Genomic DNA, 22,120 nt, shown 5'->3' on the forward strand with positions numbered 1-22,120 from the left:
TGCCATATGGAGTAGGGCTGAATAAAGAACAGCTATTATGATCATAGTAATTTAGTATTAAGTGCTTTTTATATCTATGGTGCTAAGTGTTAATTATTAGCATATTTGGATGAAACATCTATCCTTTTTGTTCCTATTTTTTCCACAGCCATGGCAACAAAGAGCCTTGCGCTCACTACAGCAGAGCATTCTGCCTTTGTCCGATCCAGTCCGGTGCGTCAGTCTCTGCAAACAACAAAAGATGTGGCCACTGACCGCCTGCCCCTGCCCCCATCAGAGGACCAAGGGAAGCTGAGGCCTCTCTGACTGGAAGCAAGCTAGGAGAGCAGCAGACAGGTACAGAGTGGCAGACTGGGAGCAGGGCTTTACAAAAGGGAGGTCATGCTTAATAAGCCTGATTAATTTCTTTGAGTGGCAACAATGCAAGCGGACAGGGGTGAAAGGAGGGACAGTAATTCATCCTGATTCCAAGGCACAGGAACGCTGCTAAAACCAACACAGAGGTTTTGTGGAGATGCTGCTGGGGCCTGGAGGGGCTCAGCCTTGGGAGCAGCTGGAAGGAAACTCAATGAGTGGCTCATGGTGACCTAGTGAAGAGGAAACCCAGAGCAGGGACAGAGCATAGCTTGCCCAAGCCATCTAACCAAGACACCAATCTGATAGGACACTTGCCTGTTAATTCCCTTCCAATGGCTTCCCACTGCCTAAATATTGTATAATGTGAATGATAATGAAATAATAAAAGATGCATTTATTTGATACTTAGTATATAAAGGGTACTTTACAGAGGGGAAACTGAGGCAGAGAGCTAAAGAAACCTGCCTGGACACACATTTAATACACACTGAGACTCCAACCCAGTCTGCTCTCAGGCCCTGTGCTGACTTCCAACTATAGTTCCAGTCAATTTATAACTGTGTTCATTGGTGCATCTCTTCCATCAGACAGGAAGCCCCTCTGTAGCAGGACCCATAACTGACTCAATCTGCAATGTTAGCCCTCAGTAGATGTTGGTGATGCTGAAACTCCTATGTCCTTCGTGCTTCTCCCTCCAAACGTTCTCCCTAGGTGAGTTCATCCATGCTTTTGGCTTCAATTCTCACCTCCTGGAGGAAGACTTCTAGGGAAGGCATTATGGTTGACTCCCTAACTTCAGTTCCACCCCAGATGATTACTGTAAGTCCATCATATTAATTCCATCCTTCTTGCTGGTAATAATCAGCTTAGAAATGGGGCTATGCGCTGGTCCTATCCAGTGAGGCCAAGGGGACATTTGTTGGGGGGGCTTCTGGGAAAGGTTTCCTCACTCCTAGGAGAGAACCACTGAAAGCAACAGTGACTCTTCTTCCTGGGAATATTGTCAAGTCTGGATGTGGCCTGGAACTAATGCAGTCATATTAACAGCTGAGGATGAAGCCAATGGCAGGGATGCCAGAGCGCAGAGCTGGAAGGAGTCTTTGTCCTTGACAGCACTCAGTCTGCCAACCCCAGAGGCCACCCTAATGCTGAACTTCCTCAAACAAGGGAAATTTTAACTATTGTCACTGCTGATACCATTTAGAGTGAGCTTTCTGATATTTGTAGCAGAAAGCATTCTTAGCGATACAACCAGGGAAGCATTATGGCTTTTGTGGTCTCCTTCCTACAGAACAATTTCTTTTTAAATTATTTTTTATGGGGTGCCTGGGTGGCTCAGTCGGTTGAGCATCCGACTTCGGCTCAGGTCATGATCTCACAGTCTGTGAGTTCGAGCCCCGCATTGGGCTCTGTGCTGATGGCTCAGAGCCTGGAGCCTGCTTCCAATTCTGTATCTCCCTCTCTCTGCCCCTTCCCTGCTCATGCTCTGTCTCTCTCTGTCTCAAAAATAAATAAAAACATTAAGAAAAAAAAATTAAAAATAAATAAATAATTTTTTATGATTGCATTGGCATAAAGATGCATATATTAATATTGTACATTAAAACCTCTCTTTTAAAGTTTATTTATTTTGAGGGGGGGAGGGACAGAGAGAGGGAGAAAGAGAATCCCAAGCAGGTTCCACATAGTGCAGAGCCCGATGTGGGGCTCAAAGCCAGGAACTGAGAGATCATGATGAGCCCAAGTCAGACGTTTAACTGACTGAGCCACCCAGGTGCCTCTAAAACGTCTTTGATTTAAAAGTTTGTTTTTACTTCCGATTTAAAGAAGAGTAAAGCATTTTTTTGTGTGTGGGTTTCTAGAAATATTGGGGAACTAATGTGCCTAGTTGGCCCTGGATACAACTCCCCAATATCCATCTCTAGTCCATACTTCCCTTCTGACCTTCAAACCTTCGCATCTACATACTTATTTGATAGTTCCATGTGGGTGTCTTACCTTAAGTTTAACATGCCTATGTTAAATTATGTGTCTGAACACATAATTTTGCACACACCTTCTCTTTGTCCAGTGTCCCCTGTCTGAAGAAACTATGCAACACCCAGCTAGTGGCACCAGTCAGAAACCTGGGACCTCAATTTCTCTCACCCCATGCCCAATCCATCACCAAATGCTGTCAATTTTCCTTCTTAAATGGCTCTTAAAAGCATTTACTTGCTTCCACTTCCACTCCTATCTCCACTGCTATTGTCCTAATCCGTGTTCCCAGCATCTCTTGCCTAGATTACTGCCATGGACCCTAATGGTCTCCCTATATCTCATTCTCCCTCTCATTTTTTATCTGCACTGCTCTCAGAAAGATTTTTTGGGGCTCTTGGGTGGCTCAGCCAATTAAGCGTCTGACGTCCGTTCAGGTCATGATCTCAGAGTTCATGGGTTCGAGCCTCATGTCGGGCTCTGTTCTAACAGCTCAGAGCCTGGAGCCTGCTTCCGATTCTGTGTCTCCCTCTTTCTCTGCCCCTCCCCCATCACGCTCTGTCTTTCTCTTTCTCAAACAAATAAACATTAAAAAAAAAAAGATCTTTTCTTTTTTAAAAAATTTTATTTATTTATTTTTAAAATTTTTTTGAAAGAGCATGAATGAGGGAAGGGCAGAGAGAGAGGGAGACACAGAATCCGAAGCAGGCTCCAGGCTCTAAACTGTCCGTACACAGCCCGAACTGCAAGATCATGACCTGAGCCTAAGTTGGCATTTAACTGACTGAGCCACCCAGACGCCCCAGAAAGTTTTTCTCAAACTGCAATCCCAATCCCATTATCCCCTGGTTAAAACCTAATGATGGCTTCTGTTGCTCTTGTGACAGAGACTTAAACCTTTAGTGAGACCTCGGAGGCCCTGTTTAGCCTGGCTCCTGCCTCATTTTGTTCTCTCGTACTCTGCGAGTGTTCTTCCCTTAGCCCCTCAAACACAAAGGCTCTCTCCTGCCATAGGATCTTTGCACATGCTGTTTTTCCATTTTCTACTCCTCCTTCAGTTTAAGTATACTTTCCTAAGGAGGTCTTCACAGACCCTTCAGTCTCCTATGGGCATTAGGCAAGTTTCTTAACTGCCTGATGCCTCTGTTTTCTCATCTGTAAGATGAAGATGATAATAATGCCAAACTCATAGGTTTGTTGTGAGGATTAAATAAAATGATGAATGGGAACCACTGTGGGGTCAGACTGGTGCATTGTTCTGCGTGTACAATTGTCCTGCTCTCTGCCTGGCTTTCTAGATGTGAAAAGTAGTGGAGACCCCCTCCCCAATTCTAGGTGGGAAGCTTGGGGTAAAACAAGCCCTAAAATGTGAGGGTTTCAAGGAAGAGCATCTACACAACAGCACTCAAAAATTTCTAAGTGATTTGGAGCTCCTGGTGGTGCAGCTGGCTGAGCATCTGACTTCTGCTTAAGCCATGATCTCACAGTTCATGGGTTTGAGCCCAACTTGGACTCTCTGCTCTCAGCACAGAGCCTGCTTCAGATCCTCTGTCCCCACCTCTTTCTGCCCCTACCCATCTCCTGCTCACTCTCTCAAAAATAAATAAAAACAGGGGCGCCTGGGTGGCTCAGTCGGTTAAGCATCTGACTTCAGCTCAGGTCGTGATCTCGTGGTCCATGGGTTCGAGCCCCGCGTCGGGCTCTGCTTACAGCTCAGAGCCTGGAGCCTGTTTCAGATTCTGTGTCTCTCTCTCTCTGACCCTCCCCCGTTCATGCTCTGTCTCTCTCTGTCTCAAAAATAAATAAAGGTTAAACAAAATAAAAAAAAATAAATAAATAAAAACATTAAAAAATTTTTTTAAGATGAATGAATTATATAAACAAAATTTCTAAATAATTTGAATGAAACCGAGGAGCTAATTGTGCCAGGGAGTCATTGACAATGCCTGGGTTGGGCTGGAGGTACTCAGAGGAGGGAGAGATCAAAACAACCCACAAAGGTCAGGGAGAGAGGGGAGGTCAGCAGGAGCACACCACATTTCTGTCAAATTTCCAAATGGCCTGTAGCCTTTAGAACCAAAGATACTGGTTGCAATGGGGTCTGTGTATCAGGCAAACCTGGGCTTCCATCCTTACCCTGTCACTTATGGGCTGGAGGATCAGGAAAGGCACTTCACTTCCCTGTGCCTCAGTTTCCTTATCTATGAAATGGAGCTAATGAACTTACTTTGCAGGGTTTGTAGGAGGGTTAAGTAGAACTTTATTAGTTTGCTCAGGCTGCCATGAAAAGTACTATACAGGCTACCTTAATTTATTGTATGTTGCTTTATTGTACTTTGCACATACTGTTCTTTACAGATTGAAGGTTTGTGTTAACCTTGTGTTGGGCAAATCTATTGGCTCCATTTTTCCAACAGCATTTGCTCACTTTGTGTCTCTGTGTCACATTTTGGTAATTCTCATAATATTTCAAACTTTAATTTAATTATTATTGTATTTGTTATAGTGATATATGATCAGTGATTAGACTTACTGAAAGCTCAGATGATAGTTAGCATTTTTTAATAAGATATATCTATCTATCTATCTATCTATCTATATATATATATAATTTTTTAGACATAATGCTATTGTTCACTTAGTAGACTATATTATAGTATAAACATACTTTTATATGCAGTGGGAAACCAAAAAATTCATTTGACTCTCTATATTGGAATATTCACTTTATTGCAGTAGTCTGGAATTACACCCACAATATATTTAAAATAGGCCTGTACCACAGACTAGGTAGCTTAAACAACAGAAATTTACTTTCTCACAATTCTGGAGGCTAGAAGTCTGAGATCAAGATTTCTAAGAGGTTGCTTTCTTTTAAATCCTCTCTCCTTGTTGATGGCCATCTTCTTCCAGTGTCTTCACATAGTCTTTCCTCTGTATGTGTCTGTGTCCTAACCTCTTCTTATTAGAACAACAGGAATATTGGATTAGGGCCAAGTCATAGGACTTCATTTTACCTTACTTACTTCTTCGAAGGCCCTATTTCCAAACATGGTCATATTCTGAGGTAATGGGGGATTAGGATTTCAACGTATGAATTTTTGGGTCACATAATTCAGCCTATAACAGGGATATAGACATATGTCAGTAACCAGCAAACAGCAAGGACTCAGTTATGCTAATTACTTTTTTGTCTCTAATGGGAAGAGCAGACAATGGCAGTGTATTCAGAGAGTCCCAGAACTCCATAGATAAATAAAGCTTTCAGCCTTAAGGCACCTCTTGAGTTTCTTAAGCACTGGGGCTTTCCTCTGCTCCTTAGGGGTGGGAATTGTGATAAATCACATCATGTCTGAAAGCAACTGAAACTCTAGGAGTTAACTTTATTTTTAGTATATTGATTTAGCTAAAAAAGTCCGAAACATTATCTGCCAATCCCAAAGTAATTCAACCCTGACAATATCTGCCTGCAGACTTTACTAAAATGGACCTATAATTGATCTCAGTAGGTAGCCCAAACTTAACCCACTGAATAATCAGTGTTTACCAAGTGTGAGTTTTTGTGTCAGATGCTGTGGAAGACCCCCCCCCCCCCCAAAAAAAAAAAAAAATCCAGGACACAGTCCTTACCTCTGGACCTAGAGGTTTTCATTGCGGTGTTAGTTCCCATCAGGAAAAGATAATAGAAAGCAGCCTCTGATGTAAGCAAAGTGAAGGATCAGACAGTTTGAGATGCCTGTGAGACATCCAAGTGGAGCTGCCCGGGGGTCAGCTGGATGGACACCTGTGGAGCTTCAGAGACTGGTCTGATTTAGCGATATAGGTTTGGGAGGCACTGTAATAGAAATGAAGCTGTGGGGGAGAGTGGCATCTTGGAGGGATAGTATGGCATGTGTGGAGACAAGAGGGCCAAAACCAAGTCCAAGTTTTTTGGGAGAGAGAATCTGACTGGCCCAACTTGAGTCCAATCAGCTGAGGTTAAGGGGTCAGAGTCAAGACAGATAAACATGGCTGCCAAGCCCCAGGGTCCCAACCTTGTAGGTAGATGGGGGAGAGGGCATTCTTCGAGAAGGCAACACACATTGTCACTGCTGTTAACCCCTCTGAGAGACTGCAGCAGGCAAGATGTGCTACCAGGTGGCTCTGGCCAAAGTAAAGCTGTGAATGCTGAAACCTCCCTCAACAATGGAGGCTGGGATGTTCAGAGAGTGTGGACAGGACTGGAAAGAGTTTTTATTCCCTTATCCCTTCTGTTGGAAGAATAATAGCCCCTCAAAGAAACCTGTGTCCTAATCTCCAGAACCTGTGACTATGTTATATTATATAGCAAAGGGGAATTAAGGTTGTTAATCAGCTGACTGATTATTGAGGTGGGCCCAATACAATCAGAAGGGTCTTTAAAGAGTGGAAGACAAGGCAGAAAAGGAATCAGAGTCAGAGAAGAGGATGTAACACCAGAAGCCATGGCTAGGGTAATTCAATGCAAGAAGGATTCAATCTACCATTGATGGCTTTGAAGGCAGAACGGAGCCATGAGTCAAGGAGTGAGGACTGCCTCTGGCCGCCAAAAAAGCAAGGAAATGGATTGTCTCCTAGAGCCTCCAGAAGGACACAGCTCTGCCAATAACCTTGATTTTAGTTCAATGAGACCCATTTTGAGCTTCTGACCTCTAGAACTATAAGATAACAAATTTGTATTTTTTGAAGCTGTTAATTTTGTGGTAATTTTTATAAAAGCAATAGGAAACTAATACACCCTCCTGGCTATCTAATTCCCACAGGGGCAACAGTAAGAGTCACTTTTCGATCTATGTTTCTTTTTATCCCTTTAGATTATTCTCTATTTTCTCTAAGATCTGCTACACTTTTCCCAATTTTCACCCAGGCAGAGGCCCCTTTGAGGACACTGCTGAATCCTGAAGCCCAAGAACATGCCTCCCCAACACCATTTATTTTTTCAAGGACTGTCCCAAATGCCACCTTTTGCTTGAATCCTCATCATTTTTCCCAATGGATAATCTTTCTTCCTCTCAATTCCTGTGGCAAACCCCTCACTGAGACACTTGTCATCTTGTCTTCTACATTCAAGGCTTTGTCTCCACTCTTCTAGGAGCTTGTATCTGTTTATCCCTAGCTGTTTTAAATCACCAGCCTTTGTAATTAGGGGAAGGCATGTACTTGGTTCCCAATTTGGGGAAGAGCTCAGCAAGAGATAAAGAACAGAGATGTGTTGTTCCCCTAGGACTCTAATCTCAGCTCCTTGCTCCTGCCAGTAGATGATGTCAACCACCAGGAAAAGACAACAATACATCCTGTGTTGAAGGCCAGCCAATAGCTGTTTTACTCACCATACTGGCTATCTCCTGTACTTTCTTCATACCTTCTAGGCCCTCCTTTGACGCCACCATTGCAGGGAACCAGCTTCACACAAATGTCATGTGACAGCACCTCATCTCGGCTTCTCCATATATCTTACTTGCTGTCTCAGAGGTTCTGTAAGAACCACCTGGCATTCAAATTATGGAAAGAGCCTAAATGTCCATCAACTGATGAATGGATAAAGAAATTGTGGTTTATATACACAATGGAATACTACGTGGCAATGAGAAAGAATGAAATATGGCCTTTTGTAGCAACGTGCATGGAACTGGAGAGTGTGATGCTAAGTGAAATAAGCCATACAGAGAAAGACAGATACCATATGGTTTCACTCTTATGTGGATCCTGAGAAACGTAACAGAAACCCATGGGGGAGGGGAAGGAAAAAAAAAAAAAGAGGTTAGTGTGGGAGAGAGCCAAAGCATAAGAGACTGTTAAAAACTGAGAACAAACTGAGGGTTGATGGGGGGTGGGAGGGAGAGGAGGGTGGGTGATGGGTATTGAGGAGGGCACCTTTTGGGATGAGCACTGGGTGTTGTATGGAAACCAATTTGACAATAAATTTCATTATTAAAAAAAAAAAAAAAAAAAAAAAAAGAACCACCTGGCATTCATATTGGTGCTCTGGGAAGTGTGAGGGTTTACCACATCATGAGACAACCCTTGACCAAAAGGAGAGGGGAGTTGAAGGATAAATGCTCCCTCCTCTGGCATATGGGCAGACAATTTTGAAGTGGTTTTTCACAGCTCTTCAGAAGGTTCCAACAAGATCAAGCCCCAGTTTCCATAGCTGTGATCAACTCAGGTATGCCCTCTTGAATTAGCTTTCCTTCTTTTGTGTTTCCCTCTCACTAGTCCTCTACTTTGGTCCCTTGGATTACCTCCTAAAGTAAACTATCTGCATGTGAACATGAGGTTGTACTTTCTGGGGAATCCAGCCTATGATGCCTACCTTGTGGTTGGAGTTGCACTTGTATCACATGACTGGACTGACCAATGTTAAGCAGCCTGAGGCCATTTTGAGTGTCAGCCTTGTAGGTCTGACCCCAAAACAGAATCTGTAGGAATCAGTTATCTTCATGTACCATCTCACCTAGATGCAGCAGCCTCTGAGTTCCCTTTTTTGGACACATTTTGTGGACTAAATGCTAAGCCATCAATAATTTCAACAAAAGTATAAAGAGACTCAGGCTATACCTTACTCATTTTGGCATCTTCTGTAGTTTATTACGTGTATCAGGTGCTCAATCTGAACAAGCTGAAGTACCACACCTATTACATAGCTCCTTTCAATGTTTCTGGAGAAATGGTGGGTCTTTTTGCCTGCTCCTGCCTGACACATACTGTATAATAACAATATTTATTGAGTACTAATTACATTTCAGATATTGCTTTATGCACACTATCCTAGTTTTATTAACAGCCTTCCCTGGTAATAGGTACTCTTAATATCTCTATTTACAGATGTGAAAATTGAGGTTCTGAGAGGTTAAGTAATTGCCTAAAGTTGTACAGTAAATAAATAGTAGAGCCAGGATTTGAATTCAGCATTTCTGAACCCAGAGCTCATTCTTTTTTTTTTTTTTTTAATTTTTTGAAAGTTTATTCATTTTTGAAAGAGACAGAGAGAGGCAGAGAGAGAGGAAGACACAGAATCTAAAGCAGACTCCAGGCTCTGAGCTGTCAGCACAGAGCCTCACACAGAGCTCGAACCCATGAACCCTGAGATCATAACTGGAGCCAAAGTCAGATGTTTAATCGACTGCGCCACCCAGATGCCCCTCAGGGCTCATTCTTAATCACAATGATCTACTGGTAAGAAAACAAAGACTATTAGGGGCGCCTGGGTGGCTAAGTCGGTTAATATGTCCGACTTTGACTCAGGTCATAATTTCATGGTTCGGGTTCGAGCCCTGCATCGGGCTCTGTGCTGACAGCTCAGAGTCTGGAGCCTGCTTCGGATTCTGGGTCTCCCTCTCTCTCTGCCCCTCCCCTGTTCATGCTCTGTCTCTGTCTCAAAAATAAATAAACATTGAAAAAAATTAAAAAAAAAATAAACAAAGACTATTAATATAAGGATAGACATCAATGTGATAGAATTGAGAGCCCAGAAATAAATCCATATATATATATATATATATTAGGGAGCATTGGCTCCCTAATCCATGGGATGAGGTCATTATTGTAGAAATAGCTAAGTGGAAGCCCCTGGAACTTCCTCTTTCTGCCAAGATAGTAAATCAGAAGCAGTGCTGAATTTTAGGGGGAAATGCAGAGATTAGTGCAACATCAAATACTTGAAACATGTAAAAATGGTGGTATCTAGCATACCCGCATTTGATTCACTCATTGGCCAGGGAAAAAGTAGAATAGACATTGGAGAATGACTGTAGATTTCAATAAACTTAATTAGGGTGTGACTTCAATTACATGTCCTTTTATAAAAGAGATGTTTTACTGGAATATATCAAGAGCCCCTAGCACGTGTTATATGACTAATGCTTTTTTTCTCCATACCAAGTTGTAAGAACAACCATAGTGGCTTACTTTTACCTGGCATTGTCAATAGTACACGTTTACTGTCTGTCTCAGTGCTATGTCAGCTCTCAATCTCCGCCATATCCTAGTCAGCAGAGATCTTGAATGTCTTGATATTCCACAAAACATCATTCTTGTCCATTATGTTGATGATATTATGCTGACTGGATCTGAGGATAAGAAACTAGCAGTTAATTTGGAAGCCTATAAGATATATATAAACATGAAGTGTGAGAAAAATCATAGGGTCTCCCACCTCAATGAAGTTTCTGGGAATCCAGTAGACTGAAGCATGCTGAGATATCCTTTCCAAGGTGACAGAAGAGTTGATGGATAGCCTACCATGACAAAAGAGTTACAATGATTGGTAGACCTTTTGGTTGGTAGACCAACATATTTTGAGTTGGAATCATCTAAGGAATCACTCATAAGGCTGCCATTTTAAAATGAGGAACAGAGCAAGAAAAGGCTCTGCAACATGTCCAGGCTGTAAAGTAAGATGCTCTTCTATTTGGTCCTTATGATCCGGCAGATCTAATGATACTCAAGGGTCTCCAGCAAATAACAATGGTGAATAAAATGTTAGGTAAGCACCAGTAGGAGAATCACAGTATAGACCTCTAGGATTTTGGAGCAAATATATGACCTTTCATCATCCACCCCAGTCCATGTTTTTTGTGTTTTTTTTTTTTTAACGTTTATTTATTTTTGCGACAGAGAGAGACAGAGCATGAATGGGGGAGGGTCAGAGAGAAGGAGACACAGAATCTGAAACAGGCTCCGAGCTGTCAGCACAGAGCCTGATGCGGGGCTCGAACTCACGGACTGCGAGTCATGACCTGAGCCAAAGTCGGCCGCTTAACCGACTGAGCCACCCAGGCGCCCCTCACCCCAGTCCATGTTTAATGAACTCATGGAAAATGTGGCTATGATAGTAGGGATGAAAATTCTTCATGGGCTCAAAAACATGGACTGCCCCTTAAGGAAGCTGACTTGACTACTGCTGCTTTTGAGTACCTAATCTGCTAACATGATGTTAACACTGAGTCCTCAATATGGCAGCATTGCCTAGGGGGAAAAGCCAGCTACTTGATAGCAAGCTGAATACATTATATCTCTTCCACCATGGAGAGGTCATAAATTCATCCTCAGGGGAATAAACATTTTATGGATATGGATTTTCCAACCCTGCCTGTAATGTTCTCTCAGCTCCACATCTGTAAACTTTCTTGAGAATGCTTTATCCACTGTCATGGTATTCTGTCCATGAGCAGTGGGCTCATACCCAAGGAATTAACTAGCCTTACTACATATATCACCTAGAAGTAGCTAGCCTAATGAAAAGGTAGAATGGGTTACTTCCCAGCATTTTCTGCCCAGAAGTCTCCTCTGCTCCCTTATGTCACCATCATTAAAAAGAGTTGCCCACTGGGGCGCCTGGGTGGCTCAGTGGGTTAAGTGGTTAAGTGTCTGTCTGATTTTGTCTCAGGTCATGATCTTGCAGTTGGTGATTTGAGCCCCCATGTCAGGCTCTCTGCCCTCCCTTCCCCTCTTGCACTCTGTCTCTCTTTCTCTCAAAAATAAATATTAAAAAAAAAAAAAAAAAGAGTTGCCTATTAACATTCTCAGGTGAATAATTGTTACAAAAAGTATTAGTGGCATTAACTTTAGAAAAATTGTCAGAGTGCCTGGGTGGCTCATTTGGTTAAGCAACTGACTCTTGATTTAGGCTCGGGTCATGATCTCAGTGTTCGTGGGATCCAGCCCTGTGTTGGGCTCTGCGTTGGCAGTGTGGAACCTGCTTGGGATTCTCTCTCTCTCTTCCTCTCCCTGCTCTTCCCCCATGCATGCTCTCTCTCAAAATAAATAAATAAACATTAAAAAAAACAAAGAAAAATTGTCAAAGGAGCAGTAGGTGTAGTTCTTGGGTTACCTACAACCTGTACTTTTATACATTAAACTTATACCTCTAAATAAAACATTTTGCACATCTGCTGATAAGTGAACATATTGATCTGTTACATTGTGGCAAGCAACAGTTTGATTTTGCCGTGTTTGTAGGTGCAGCACTATTAGTCCAACTTTAAATATTTTGTGCATTTTACTGATATTTTACATAAATAAATTGAAAATGGAAAGATGAAATTGCTGATAGTGGTGATCAAATGTATATATTTTATAAATACATTGCAGTTGGGATGGCTACCAAATGGTTAACCTGAAAGTGCTAACTCTTTATTTTCATTTGGATGTCCATTAGTGTTAACTTGGTTTATTTTGTGTCTTATTTTATTTTATTTTACAGAGAGAGAGTGCCAGTGGGGTGGGGGGGGGAGAGAGAGAGAGAGAGAGAGAGAGAGAGAGAGAATATCTTAAGCAGGCTCCATGCTCAGCGTGTAGCCTTATGCATGGCTCAATCTCACAACCCTGAGATCATGACCTGAACCAAAGTCAAGAGTCAGACTCTTAACCGACTGAGCCACCCAGGTGCCCCTTTTTTTGTGTTCATTTTAAGGGGCAAAAAGTATATCTGCATATATATTTGCTTATTGAGAATAGAGCTCCTTTCCCTTCTTTGATAAAGTTAAATTTTCATACATTTGACTTTGATGCAAGATTTTATGAACAAATCATGAATGAAAATAGGATACTTACTACTTACACGTTTTCCTTGGACACTGATCAAAACTGAAAAGGAACCTTGAGGGGAATAGAATTTTTCAGATTGTAAAAGCACCACAATAATATGAGAAGATGTATGTTAGTAATCATTTCATGATGTACATAAATCAAACCATCATGCTGTAGCCCTAAACTTATACAGAGATATATGTCAATTATTTCTCAATAAAATTGGAAAAAAATATCATACAGTTAATAAAATTGCATGACAGGGCTCAACAACAACAACAACAACAACAACAACAGTAGTGACTCCTGTTGAAGCACTTGCTGTATTTCAGGCTCTATGCTTACTATGCCACAAGTCTAATCTCATTTGATTCTTACAGTCATTAATTGAAGAAGTAGTCAATATGCTGCCCCTCCATTTTATAATATAGCATCCTAGAGTTCATAGAATTAAAATGATTCATCTAAAATCACAGAGCCAGTATGCAGAGGCATTTGTTGATTTCAAAGCCCATGTAGTAATCATTACCTTGCATTACTCTCCTGTTTGCTCAACAGGCAAGTTTGAACAAGCCTCTTTTATAGTCAGATTATGACTAGATAATAAAATCTGTGTAAGAAAAAAGGCAAGAATCTCTCTGGTGGTACAAATAGTGTTTTCAGGAACAGGAAATAGTAAACTTATTGATAATAGATATCTTTCCCATTTGTAATGTATTGAAAGGGTGACAACAGAACACCCAAGATATTACAGGTTACTGATACGACATTTTGCAGAACATTGAGGCTGATGAAATATTTGATTTGCTCACCTGTAATGTATATAAGAATGTTCTGGGTAAATAGAACCAACAACACAATAAATAATTATTATAACATCATTGCCATATTATTATCTGTCCCCACCTTAAGACTGAATCTGAATTAATGTGTGCACTCTTTTCTCTAATTTGCTTCTTACAGTATGAAAGCAGCCCTTTTCTAAACAATCTAAAGAACAAATGTTTAAGAAACTGAAAGCACTGTGTTAGCCAATAGCCCCTGCTGCAGTTATTCCACTTGCAGAAGCAGAAATGCAAACCTAAAATGTTGACCAAATGACAAGATGCCAGAAAGGGCTTTTAAAAAAGACCACCGGGAAGCAGCTGGGTTTCTGACAAGCAGCATGATCCATCTGGAAATACATCAATTACAGGAGTAAATGAATATAAGGAAGGAGTAAGGAGAGAGAAGCATGTTCTAATCTTGGCTAATCTTCAACCTGGAGGAGCCAATAAAATTTTTAGAGACAAAGCAGAAAAATCAGAAACTGATGGCCATGGAAGCTTAGAATATAAGATTGATTAGATTAAATCTGAGTAAATTTTGGTCTGTTTTTCCCGAAGATCTTTTCTGGAAATGAATATGATTTGTATTTGACAGTTGAGAAGAAATAATTAATGTATTTATTTAGTCACCAATCACATACCAGGTGCTGGACATAATGATTCCTGAGTGAGATTTGAAGTTGTATAGAATTTATGGGCCATGAGAAGGATTGGGAGGAGTGTGTGTGTGGGGGGTATGGTTTCAGGCAGAGGGAACAGTATATGCTGAGGGACAGAGGAAAGGCCAATGTTGATGTTAAAGGAATAATATTCTCTGTGTCCTGGGAAAAATTGCTCTTCAGAAAAAAGTCATGGCTCATTTTCACTTTCAGGATGGGAACAGCATTCATGGCACACATAGATGGTTCTTATTGTTGAGGAAAACAATGTATGAGTTTTAGGAGGGACGAGGAATGGGTAGGGGAGAGGAGGACTGGAGAGAGCAGAACTGATCTGCCAAAGAAAGCAAGAAATGAGAGGAATTTGGAGTTTTGGAGCAGCTAGGGCAATAGGCCTGGGCAACTTGGAGAGAGTAGAGCAGTGAGGAGAAGCACTGAAAAGATGGGAAGGCTAGGTCTTAGGAAGAGCCTTGGGCAAAAGAAATCATTGTGAGCTGGAGAACAGGAGAATGAGTGAGAAGGAAAACATGGGTCCTTCCCAAAGGATGTACAAAACACTGGGAGGGCCTAAACTTCTGCATTCCTTGTGACAGTGTCTTGAGTAATTTTTATTTGGATATTAAAGAGTAACCCCAGCAGACTGGGAGACTCAAGGTGATAGTTGAATTATACCTATTTTGCTAAGTTGACATCATCTTTTATTTGTGAGTTTTGGCTGCTTTTACCAAGTGGCAAACAAAACTTTGTTCTTAAGGTTCAGCAACTTATCAGCTCCATTTTTTAATACAGTAAAACCTTGGTTTGTGAGCATAATTTGTTCTGGAAACATGCTTGTAATCCAAAGCACTGGTATATCAAAGCGAATTTGGGCCATTGGCTCAGTTGTGATCATGTGACGTTCAGCGTCACATACTACTTGTGAGAAATCGCTCACTTATCAAGTTAAAATTTATTAGAAATGCTCTGGTCTTGTGGAACACTCACAGAACAAGTTACTCGCAATCCAAGGTTTTACTGTATTTTAAAATAATTTAAGTTGGTGATTTTGTAATTTACGTTCTGAGTATAAAATGTTTTGGGGGCTCCTGGGTGGTTCAGTCATTTAAGCATCCAACTCTTGATTTCAGCTCAGGTCATGATCTCAAGGTCATGGAATCAAACCCCACATTAGGCTCTACAAGTTGAGCTCTTGGTCCAAGAGGCTGTTCCATGTGAACCTGATGGGACATGCCTTGGGCCACCCAATGCCCTTCTGCATGCTAGATAACTACTATGATAGGTTTTCAATAAATACTTATTTACTGAATGAATCAGCAAATTCATGAATACTACTTTGTTTCCTTTATTTGCTTTTTAATTTGGCATCAATCAGTAATTATATTAGTCATGTTACTAACAGGTGTCTGAAACTTTGTTTTGACTTTTCTCTGTGTTTTACTTTATAGAATTTTTCATCCATATGGATGAAAAAGTGAGCAAAACTATCTGACCCTTGAACAACTGTGTTTAACTGAGTGATTTTAGTCCAAGGAAAGATTAATTATATTTGCTCTTTCACTACATACTACCAAAGATTAGTTGGCATAAAAGTAAAACAGATGAGACAAAATTATTAAGGATCATCAAATAATGGTGGAATTTTGGTCACGAGAAGTTTTTTTTAAAAAAATATATCTTAAATCTAGATTTTTACCCAATTTTTAAGTCAATAAAGTTGGCTTATATGTTGTTGCATCCTTTGACCAAATGTTTGCACCTTTTGGGTTTAAAAGGCCAAATATTTAAGGGTCACCCACCAGTGTAATTGCTTTGTCTTTACCTCGGTCAACAGAACCTGCTGAATCCTTCAGCCTCACAGAGGATGGAGGAAATTTTCACAGGGAATCCTGACCTGGAGAATATAACATCCTTTGTTCCCTGTTGTAGCTGCAGCACAGAAGCAATGCCTGGCACTTAGCAGGCATTCAAAACATATTTGTTGAATAAATGAATGAGTGAATAAATCTGTTTACTCATCATAATCATTCAGATGGTAAAAGATTTTCCAGATGCCTAAATAGGAATAAATGCATAAGTAACATTATCTGGCAAAAATAGGGAAAGTCTGAATTATGCTAGCATCAGTCTGACAAATGGAGTGAACTACTGTGTTATTGTTTGTTTGCTCATGTTTAAATTTTCTTCACAAAAATATAATTTTTGTTTTACAACTGTGTGGTCAATTAGAGGTGTGACTGATTCTGTGGACTGGCTCACTCAACATCTGTTCTAGTCTCATTATAGTGTGTCTTCCTGGAATGCTGAAAACTGAAAAGCTTAGGACGACATTTTCCAGACTCCTTTGTTGCTAGGGTTTTGGATGAGATATGGGTTTCTTCAGTCAAATGCATTCACCTGGGACCTGAAAATGAACTGAGTTAAGAGGGGAAAGAAAGGGAAAATTTGAGGCATCTATCTTGCTGGTCCTGGTGGTTTAGAGGCAAGCAGTTTGGTTTAGACCTGGAAGCAGAGGTGATAGTTCCTTCATTTGGCAGGTAGCTTCCTGATATGGAAAAGTTGGCATGGTTCCAGAGCTTGTGACTACTAGTGGCTACTCTCTGATTCAGCAGGTAGCTTCCTGTTCTTGGCAGGAACAGCAGCTTCCTTCATAGCCCAGTTCTATGGTCTGGCTTAGAAACTGCTCCTGGAAGATCAGCCTAGAGTTTCTTTAGCCCATCTAACAATATTGTAAGCCATTTGATACCTTGCAGTAAATCCCTTTCTGCCCCCAAGGAATAGTTGTTTTTTTTTTTCCTCTGCCACTGAACTTTACCTGAAGCAAGGGGCTGAGAATTACTGTACAGCTGACAAAATTATTTATTACCATATAGATCATTAGGATACAGATGTACTTTAATATTTATGAAATTTCACATACTTTCTTGTCCGGGAACTCCAGTTTCAAACAAAAATGTGTGCTCCTGAAATAGTCTGTACATTGATTTAAAAAAAAAAATCCTACCAACTTCGAATTTTATTGAAGTACTCTTTTGTGGTTAGTTAATGCTATTAGGACTGCGGTTTGCATTCTACTGAATGCATTCTACTGATTGTGACAGAATTCTACTGGATTTAAGCAAAAGCAAAGTGAATTTATATAAGGATACAGGTCCTCTCATAGAATCCAAGGTCAAGGATGCCTCTGGGCCTCAGAAATGTCCTGGAGCCAAGGACTGCAGTGCTACAGAGAACCCAGGAAGCCCTCTCATCATTGTTTCTCTGAATATCTGCTTCGTTCCTTCTCACTACTAACTTTCTCTGCATCCCAATCAAGAGGGTTAAAAAAAGGATTCCATCTCCACTTATATACCCTCCCTTTAAGAGGACAAAAGACTGGGATGCCCAGATGGCTCAGTTGGTTAAGTGTCCTACTCTTGATGTTGGCTCAGGTCATGATATCACATTTTGTGGGTTCAGACCCCGCATTGGACTCCACACTGGCAATGTGGAGCCTGCTTGGGATTCTGTCTCTCCCTCTCTCTCTGCCCCTCCCCCTCTTGCTCTCTCTCTCTCTCAAAATAAATAAACTTAAAAAAAATTTAGGGGCACCTGGGTGGCTCAGTCATTTAAGCGTCCAACTTTGGCTCAGGTCTGATCTCACCGTTCATGAGTTCAAGCCCCACATTGGGCACTGTGCTGATAGCTCAAAGCCTGGAGCCTGCTTTGGATTCTTTGTCTCCCTCTCTCTTTGACCCTCTCCCACTCACACTCTGTGTCTCTCTCTCTCAAAAATAAATAAACATTAAAAAAATTAAAAACAAAAGAGGACAGAAGACTGAAGTAGGGATCTCCTAGATTTAATTCCAGAATCTTGAGGAAAGACTATGAGTAGCCTACTTCAGTCAAGTGCCGAGTTCAATTAAGTTGGACAACTCTAGAGGTTGCCATTCATCCTGTTTTCTATTCAAAATGCACCCATGGAGCACAACATTTTGTAGAATAGGATGTGAATCATGCCACTACCTACCCTGTACCAATCAGCTGGAGTCTGGAGTCAGTCCTGTTGTGGGAACCTGGCAGTGGGTGCTCTGCTCCTGGAATCATGTAGATTGTCGGTAAAGGGAGGTGGATCTGTAGGAAGGGCAAATTGTCATGTATGTGGGAATTATTGGGAGCTTAGGAGACAAGCTCACTGATGTTTATTATAAGAATGATATATTGATCTTAACTATATTAGACCGGCTGTAGGCAAATTACAGCCCGTAGGCCTAGTTTTTGTAAATACAGTTTTATTGGAACACAACCACACCCATTTGTTTCATGTTGTCTATGGCTGCTCTTGTTCTACACCAGCAGAGTTCTGCAGTAGCAGCAGAAAATATACATTTCACAAAGCTACAGTATTTACTATTTGGTCCTTTACAGAAAAAGTTTGTTGACTCCTGTTAGACTCCTGTTACTCAAAATGAGGCCCCTAAGCCAGGAGTCTCAGTATCACCAGGGAGCTTGTCCGGCCTCCACTTGGAACTATTGAATCAAAATCTGATTTTTTTTTTAAATCCATTGAGGCATTTATTTGCATGTATGTATTACATCCCTAGGAAAAGAAACCCAGGATTTCCCCTCTTCTCTGTTTTCGTCTTGCCTTTTTATGGTCCATGACACTAGCTGTCAGTATAATGAAGCCAAATCAAGGGGATAGGAGCAGGTTATTCTACCATTTTCCTAGATCTTTGAGTTGCATATCAAATATGGGGCTGATTATTCCATACTTGTTTAACCTGCTCATGAGGTTCATAACAACTTTCCCAGCTCTGTGATCACCAATCGTTTCAAATTCATCAATGTAACCATGTTTCAGCATTACAATTAGAAACTGGACAATGACTTCGGAGCATGGCCTAATAAGAACCTAGTGTTTGCCTCTCTTCGGCATTGTTGATATTCTTGACAGCATCAGTCAGGACACTGATATGCACCATTATGACAGCATGGAGAGATGGCACAGATAGAGCCTGCTTTTTAACAAGATCCCCAGGTGATTCAGAGGCACATTAAGGTTTAAGAAGCACTATATTAAACTCCTCAGTGGGCATAATCAATACTATTGAAAGTTGCGTTTCACACAAGCCTCTTTTACCCCGTGGGACATGATGTAATCCCCTAGGCACATTAGACTAGTGTGCCACTATCTCTGGATTTGATGTAGTGAATTTTTTAATGTTTATTTATTTTTGAGAAAGAGAGGCGGTGGTGTGAGAGAGAGCACGGGGGAGAGGGGCAGAGAGAGACGGAGATACAGAATCCGAAGCAGGCTTCAGGCTCTGAGCTGTCAGCACAGAACCTGATGCGGGCCTTGAACTCAGAAACCATGAGACCATGACCTGAGCTAAGTCAGCCGCTTAACCGACCGAGCCACCTAGGTGCCCCTTGATGTAGTGATTTTTTTTTTTTTTCTTGGACTGTGTCAGGGCACAGTATCATTACCATCAGCCAGAATCAGCCTGGACAAAGAGATATCTGGCTACAGTTTGTTAGGTGCCTACTCATTCATTCAGTTGTAACTAATATTTATTGAGGGCATACTCTGTGCCAGGTACTGAACTACAAACGGGGGCAAATTGGCACAGTCTCAGCCCTCATAGTGTTATGAAATGTAGTGAAATTATTTTTATTTGAAGAGAGAGAGAGAGAGAGCGCGAGAGCAGGGGAGAAGGACAGAGGGAGAGAATCCTAAGCAATCTAATGTGGGGCTTGATCCCATGCTCCAGGGATGATGACCTGAGCCAGAATCAAGAGTCGGATTCTCAACCAGCTGAGCCACCCAGGTGCCCCATAGGTACTTTAATCCTCATGAGAAAACTGAGGCTTGGAGAGGCTAACTGACTGGCTCCAAGTCATATGGCTGGTGAGTGGCAGAGCTGAAAATTGCACCTATGTCTATCTGATACAACAGTTTATGCTTTTTTCTATGTAGCATTGCTAAACGTGGTTCTAGGAGATTATAATCTAAATAGGTCTATAGGCAAAGAGCCAGTGTATTACAGATAAGAAACAGTATTCTTATCTCCCACTTCCAGATACAGCCAAGATGATGCTGCAAGATTAGGGCAGGATAGAAACTAGAGGAGCCCAGCTCTTCTCCTGAGACCTTCTCTTCAGAAGTGACAGACCTGCCACCTTTATCTGTGAGAAAAACAGATGACTCTGGTTCAATCACTCCTTCCTGACACTTGGAGTGAAATTCATCTGAGGTGAATTCACCTAAGGTAGGACAAAAAAAACCACTGCCCTGGGGAGAATAAGGATCAGGGTTAATGCTGCTTCCTCCATGTGACTCCCGGGATGAATCCTCTTCAATGGAGCCACGTTTCCTTTCTGAATCTACCTCCCACCTGTTCTATACAAGCCTTCAACTGACCCTGCCCTCTCTCCTTGCCTTGCTCCTAAGTCATTCCATTTTACCCTCTTGAACTTCCATTCTGAGAGCTACAAATATATCTCTCCTATATACCTATATCTGGAGGAGAGAGATGAAGTGAAGAAAAGGAGGTGTGAGAAGGGGGAGACCAGGACACAAGTGCACAATGGAGAGAGAACTACACAGGCGAAATAGTGTACAAAATAGTCATCAGTTTCCCTTAGCCAGCTGCAGTGACACACAAGTAGATATTTTAATCCTATGCCTAAAGCATTACTGTTCAGAAAAAGTAAGGCAGGTAACTGAAAAGTTGCAAAATCTAGCAGCTAGAATCAGAAGTGCTCCAAGAATTGGATCTAAAGGAGACTGAAAGTCAAGCACCCAGGAAAGGAGAGGGGAGGCACAAATGGGAGGAGAGAAGGATAGAGGTGATGTAAGACTAAATAGAAGAAAGTCTGGCAATTAGGAGAGAAAGGAAGTAGTCTGACATTGGAAAGTGCCTGGCATGTAAGATGAGAACCTGGCAAGGGAAGAACAGGTGACGAATCAATTACAGCAGATCTTGCCTGCCATTATCTGGGTTTTGGAAGTAAGTTGATGAGGTTTGGATTTAATAAATATTAAAATTCTAAAAACACTTAACTGCTGAGGGAAGCTTTAGGAGCAAACAGCATATGAATAGATTTCTAAGGCTAGACTAGACATCCATCTATTATGGATGGTTTGAGACTAACACATCCATCCTGCTACCACAGAGAGAATTTAATGACCCTGCAGGCCTTCCTTCCAAACTTCTGAAAAGCTGGGATGGGTGGAGGGAGGGAGATTAAATGGTGCTAACTTTCATTCTGTGGTTTTTATCACAGATTCTCTGACATTAATTCAGACACAATTGATGAGCATTTTCTCCAAACAAAGGATTTCACTGTTGGTCTTTTCACGAACATTGCTGTCCAATCCTTATCTACCTTTTTATATACTTATTGCCCTACATTTATATACCCCTAAACACAGTAAAGTTCTACTGTGTAAGTTTATTTTGAATTTGCAATAGTTTTTTAAAGATTTTATTTTTAAGTAAATTTTATACCCAATTTGGGGCTCAAATTTGCAAACCTGAGATCAAGAGTTGCATGCTTGACTGACTGAGCCAGCTGGTGCACCTGGATTTTACAATAATTTGAACAGGGGCTGTATATATATATATATACATATATATATATGTGTGTGTGTGTGTGTGTGTGTGTGTGTGTGTGTGTTTGTGTGCATGCTGGAATATTACTCAGCCATAAAAAACAATGAGATCTTGCCATTTAGAACATCATGGATGGACCTAGAGGGTATAATCTAAG

At 41.2% G+C, this 22,120-nt stretch overlaps 2 long non-coding RNA genes across 4 annotated transcripts in view; one reads left to right on the forward strand and one right to left on the reverse strand.

Moving 5' to 3' along the window:
- The first annotated feature begins 146 nt into the window (after positions 1 to 146).
- LOC109266978 (uncharacterized) overlaps positions 147 to 22,120 on the forward strand; it is a 38,973-nt gene continuing 16,999 nt past the window's right edge. For 2 of the 3 annotated variants that reach the window (XR_002079941.2, XR_008419862.1), the window contains exons 1-3: positions 147 to 336; positions 1,069 to 1,176; positions 20,428 to 20,616. This is a non-coding gene — a long non-coding RNA (uncharacterized LOC109266978). The remainder of the gene's footprint in view (positions 337 to 1,068; positions 1,177 to 20,427; positions 20,617 to 22,120) is intronic. The other variant, XR_008419863.1, reaches the window with a different exon arrangement.
- Positions 18,332 to 22,120, reverse strand: part of LOC128775256 (uncharacterized) — a 50,683-nt gene continuing 46,894 nt past the window's right edge. The window contains exon 3 of the long non-coding RNA XR_008419868.1: positions 18,332 to 18,478. This is a non-coding gene — a long non-coding RNA (uncharacterized LOC128775256). The remainder of the gene's footprint in view (positions 18,479 to 22,120) is intronic.

The sequence above is a fragment of the Panthera pardus genome, unplaced genomic scaffold (assembly GCF_024362965.1).
Source record: "Panthera pardus isolate Hobbes unplaced genomic scaffold, ASM2436296v1 HiC_scaffold_11, whole genome shotgun sequence".
Lineage (NCBI taxonomy): Eukaryota > Metazoa > Chordata > Mammalia > Carnivora > Felidae > Panthera > Panthera pardus.